The 5,447-nt window shown below is 45.5% G+C and overlaps 1 long non-coding RNA gene across 1 annotated transcript; it reads left to right on the forward strand.

The window, feature by feature from the left end:
• Nucleotides 1–4,843, forward strand: LOC110403354. Its single transcript, XR_002441627.1, has 4 exons — nt 1–42; nt 391–480; nt 2,733–2,873; nt 3,344–4,843. It is a non-coding gene; the product is annotated as an uncharacterized LOC110403354 (long non-coding RNA).

Genomic DNA, 5,447 nt, shown 5'->3' on the forward strand with positions numbered 1-5,447 from the left:
TGTGGAAGAAAACAAAGAGACAGAGAAAGCTCTCAGCCCAAGGTGTGTAATTTTATGACAGGTTTCAGGGAGAACAGATCAGCTTGGGGCAAAAGGCTCAGATGGACACATGGGGTATATGTGTCAAGGCTGGTTGTACCCAGTGGTTGTACAGGTCTGATGGGGAGCAGCTGGGGGAGCTGGGATGGTTCAGTCTGGAGAAGAGGAGGCTGAGGTTGGATATTAGGAAGAACACAGGCTGCCCAGGGATGTGGTGGAGTCACTGTCCCTGGAGGTGTTTGAGAAACGTGGAGATGTGGCACTGAGGGGAATGGTGGGGGGGGGTTGGGTTGGACTCGGTGATCTTAGTGATCTTTTCCAACCTTAATGATTCTGTGATTCTACCAACAGTGGGCAGGGAGTGAGGGATCCATTGGGGAGATGCTGCTTTGAAAGGAGATGAGAGGAAGGGACAGAAGGAAGGTTCAGGACAGCGATGGGGTAAGTGATCATTTCCACATCATGCAGCAACTTTGAATTTGTCAGACAGGTGGGGAGGACAGTTGTCCCATTCAGCACATGAAGGCATCCATAGCAGTAAGAAGTTGCAAAGAAAGGAACAGTGAACCCAAGGCAGCACTTCGCTGATGGGAAATTGTCTTTTCCTAGAAAGCCAATTTCCAAATGAGGCCAATGGTTTGAAGGGTCTGGCCCCAGTGCTGGGATCAATCCGCGGTGGAGCCCTGCACACACCATGTTGTGCTGGGGCGAAGGCCAGATCTCTGGAGCCTCAGCCCCACAGAGCACAGGGAGTTCTGGCCTCAGCTCAGATCCGGCGCCGACTGTGGAGGCTGAGCTCTGACAAAAATCTGGCTCATCTTATGGAGGAATAATTGAAACAGTCAGAATTATTATTCTCCTTCCTCAGTTCTTCATATCAAAAATGCATTTCCCCCCTCTATGCTCTAATTAAAAACTAAAGGAGGAGGAGGAAACTAATAATGCCAATTACACATTTGGCTTACGAAAAAGAAAAGAAAAGCACACTCTAATGCGTTTGTGGACAATAAGTAGGAAATGATTCACGCTTAATAAACCTCTTTGCTGTTAATCTCCCTTAACCTAGGGGTTCTGTTACTTATATTGAAAAGTCTCCTCGCTTTCTGTCAGGTTATTGCGAAGAGTGAATTTTCATTATTACTTTTTGCAGGGGCTATGGCACCTGCTGCCTCTGGGGCACTGTGCAGCTCTTGCAGAGTGTGCAGCCCAATCACTGTCATGGTGAGAGTGTTTTATCATTGCGGTGTTCCTTCCTCTTGATCACCAGAGTGTTGGGAGAAGCTGAAGAGGACGTCCCAGGCCATGTACTGGTGTTGAAGAAGGCTTTCCTGGTCTTGTGTGCTTTGGGCAACCCTACTGTCCTCTCCACAGAGCGTGGCTGGGGGCAGGTGCAGAAGGGCTGCAGGGGTGGGCTGCTCATAAAGGCTGTTGGAATCCACCACTGGAAGGGTTTCTAGGTGGGTTCCCACCACCCAAAGGGCTGAGGATGAGTCTGTACTGGAGAATTTAGGAAAGGACCCCCAAGCTTACCACCTCTCTGGAATGCTCGGGGCAGAGGGGATGGATGTGATTAGCACACTGTGTTAAAAACATATTTTTCTCGTGTGATGCACAGGCTTTCACAGCTTTCTCATCCCATGGAGGAATGCCCAGAAGCTGATGTTATGCTGTTGTTATCGAGAAGGAGTGGGGGGCTGTGGAACGGGTATTGCTGACAGTTCCTTGTGCAAAATGATTTTCTTCCCAGCAGTGTCATTCTCCGACCTCCACCTTGCCCCTGAGTTTCATGTATTCAAAGATTTCTTGATTTTGGTCTGTGACATTAAATTCCTCCATGGTTATTCTGAAGGAGCCATTGCAGCAGAGGCCAAGTGACTCATCCTGTCTGTAAGGGACATCCTGGACGTAGATTCAATGCCATCAGTGTCACTGAGAGCTGCAGATGATAACTGAGCCTCTGGTGCATATATACGGCCAGGTCAAGGTGAGCCAATGTGCATTGGTGGGTGGGGGCTGAGCAGGAGCAGCAGTGCCAGAGTAGAGGCATAAGGAGAAGAAAACAAGATATTTTTGTGGAAGACCTAGTGTCAGATCCAGGACCCAGTGTCAGCTCCTGGCCCTGCTGGAGCCAGGTTGTCAGAGAAAGGTAGCAGCTCTGGTTGAGACCTCTCCAACCCATGGGGTTCACAGGGGAGTCCAATTTTTTATTTGATGTCAAATCCTTCAAAGGCAACTTTCCCACTGATTTAATGTGCTGTTTCATTTTATCTCATTATTTCTGTGACTCAAACTGCGTGTCTGAAATCCTTTAATTTTCTTCCAGTGAGATTGATATTCCAAATTCAGAGGTGGATAAAAACTAAAGCAGGAACATAATCTGACTGGATTATAAGTCCTTTATCAGACATTCGCTGTACAACTGCATGTTGTTCCCCATTACTGCAATCAATACACGGCTCTCTTGCAGTGTTGTTACAGGCAGGTTACCCTTCTCAGTTTCTTGCCAGAGAATTTTGAAGTAGTTTGCATAAATTTGCTTATTTCTCACTGTGTTTATTTGAAAATGCTTTTAATTAACTCCAAATCAGATTTCTAAGTCCAACCATTTTTCCCTTCTGTGATTTGCAATGGAAATTTCACCTGGAAAATCAAAGCTTTCAGAGGTCACTTTTACTTTCATCTTTTCCTTTCAGGTCCTAATACATCAAAAATCTACCCTTGGAAGCATACATCCCTGCTCAAACATTCGAAATACCAGGATTTCACCATGGGGCAGATCGAGTGCAACTTCGTAGGAATTCTTCCCAGGTGCTGAGGTTCTGCAGCCACCACCAGTGAGTGAAATGATGCAAGAAACCCCACTCGAGTCAGATGCTTATCATGGTGAAGAACAAAAAAGTGCACAGAGAGGCAGTCCCCCTGGCAGAATCTGATCTCTAAATGGTTTTCCCTCCCTCCCATTTGAAATGCAAGAAGCAAGCAGGCGCAGGGAGGCACTCGCTTTAGGTTCAAAGAGCTGTTGGTGTAAAGGATCAATAGATCCAGCGCTGTATTTAATGTTGTACAAAATGCTGGACCAGGCAATTATTTTTGAATCATCAGTCTGCTAAGTGAAGCATTCAAGTGTGACGGAAAATTCTCATAGTTTCTTTTTTTTTCTGATGTAACTGAAATATTTCGTCTTTAGAGGCAGTTATGTTAAAGATGAATATGCTGTTCCCGACAGGCATTGCCAATGCTTTGCTAATTGAGTTTTGTTTTTTTCAGGTTTTTTTTTAGTATTCACTCCATCTCTTATCCACAGGCTACTGGTGCTGGAGGGACACTTCCAGCAGCACCAGCGTCCCTCAAGGCACCTGGCTGCAGGATTACACAGCAGTTGTGCTTGCTGACCTCGCAGGGGAAACCCCAGAGTTGGATCCATCTGACTCAAACCATCTAAAAGGCATAAATCTAAACTTAGGGCAACACATTTTAAAACCATCCTATTACAAATGCTCAGCCACTTTGCTTCAAAACACTTCAGCAGTGCTGTATTCAGTAACACAAAGAGCCAGGTGTTGTAATGTCTGAAGTAAAAACTGCAAGGAAAGCTCATGCACTTCTTTTTGTGTAGGTAAAAGCTGCAGGTGCTTGTGACATTCTTTCTCAGCCCCTCATCCCTTTCTCAGGAGAGCTGAGATACCATGAATTTATGCCTCGAGCCTGCAGGGGATTTCCCACGGAAATGACTTGCAAGTACTGTTTCTTCCAGATGCGGTGAACAGAGGTTTTGATCATGAGACTAATGCTCTCCTGGGCTTAGAGGGACTTTGCAACCAAAATGATGACTTCTGCAAACCTTTTCAGCTGCAGAAGAGCGAGCTGAAGGCAAAAAATTAAATGCTGTGGCAGCTGCTGACAGTCTTATGTGAGTGTTATGTGACATTCTGGGTAGGTTATGAAAAGCCAGAGGACTTCCACTGTTCGTCTAGGATCTCTGTGGGCTTGGATATCTAGAGAAAGAGAAACTTGGGAGCAGAAAAGGTGATAGAAATGAAAATAGTATTCTAAGAGCAGACTTCAGCTTGTGCCTGCAGAGGGACACAAACAACCCCCGAAAGTAGAGGAGGTCAAGAACATTCCTGCTGAAGGCTTTTATGGAAACCTGCTGCTCCTGAGAACAACCTGGTGCTGTTTGGAGCTCTGAGGCTTCAACTCCTTTCAGGTGCTCTGTGCCTGTTGCAGAACGTATTGGTTTTATAATGCCATAAGTCTTCCCTTGAATGCTACAGAGCAATTGCCTCAATCTGGAGGCAGAGGGAACCAATTATCCCAATTCTGGCAGATGTAGCTCCTTGCACAAAGTTGCAGCTTTTCATTATTCGGTATGATTTGAGCACACTGTGAAAAGTACTGCAGCTCTTCAGTTCCCTGTGCTGTAATAGATTAGAGACATGGTTTTGTCCTTGCAGTCCTGGGCTGTAAAATGTAAATGTAACCCCAGGTGTTTCCTATTGCTATTATCCCCAACTGGAACTGTAGGCACCCTTGCTGAAAGGCACACAAAGATGTTTGTTTCAATAATGTGTATATATACATATATCTTTTCTTTTAAAGTTGTTCAAATTCCACTGATGCCTCCTATAGAAAATGCTTTAAGAACCTGCCAGCACTAGTACTCCATTTCATGCCCTTGCAGCTGTCGAAAAACCTTTCTAAGAGCTGTGTGTTCAGTCTGGGTGTAGTCAGAGATGTCTCTGCAGACTGTTTGTTGCCTGTCCTTGGCAATAGTTCTGCCACTGCTAAACCCTTGTTGCAGATTTGGGCTACATTGTCACCTGGAGGGGGACCTGAGATGAGCAGCAGTGGGATGGCTCTGCCTGCAGCCGGAGCCCAAACCACTGGGAGTACCACTGGAGAGCTCAGAATTTACATCAGATAGAACGTATTACAAGTGAGATTTATAAAAGGATTAGAGAAAGCAGTTAGTTAATGCTACTGGCAGTAAACGGGAATTAAAATATTTATCTAGCTGTAAAAATACGAATAATGGAGCCATGTATTTAGTTACGTAAAGAAGCTGTGAGCTTTAAACTGACAACAAAAAATGCTCTTACTACTGCTAATATTTTACAATGTCCATCTATCAAAATCCTTTCCTGCCTTTCAATTCCAAGCTAAATCCCATTGGATCCAGTCCGTGCACAATACAGAATTTCCTCGAGCAAGAGACATGCTTCTGAGGAGGTAGATGGCTCAACAGAGTCGTTATTTGCCTTTCTGCCTCCCTTCTCTCTCCCCATTTGGAGATCAGCTCTTCCCTTCCCTCTGGGAAGGCGTGCAGTGCTGGTCACAAGGCAGCCTTCTGCTAATGCTTCCTGCACTGTGATATTGCTCTGTCAGTTGCTGCGTTTCCGGCAATTTGC

This window comes from Numida meleagris, chromosome 8 (assembly GCF_002078875.1).
Source record: "Numida meleagris isolate 19003 breed g44 Domestic line chromosome 8, NumMel1.0, whole genome shotgun sequence".
NCBI classification, from domain to species: Eukaryota; Metazoa; Chordata; class Aves; order Galliformes; family Numididae; genus Numida; species Numida meleagris.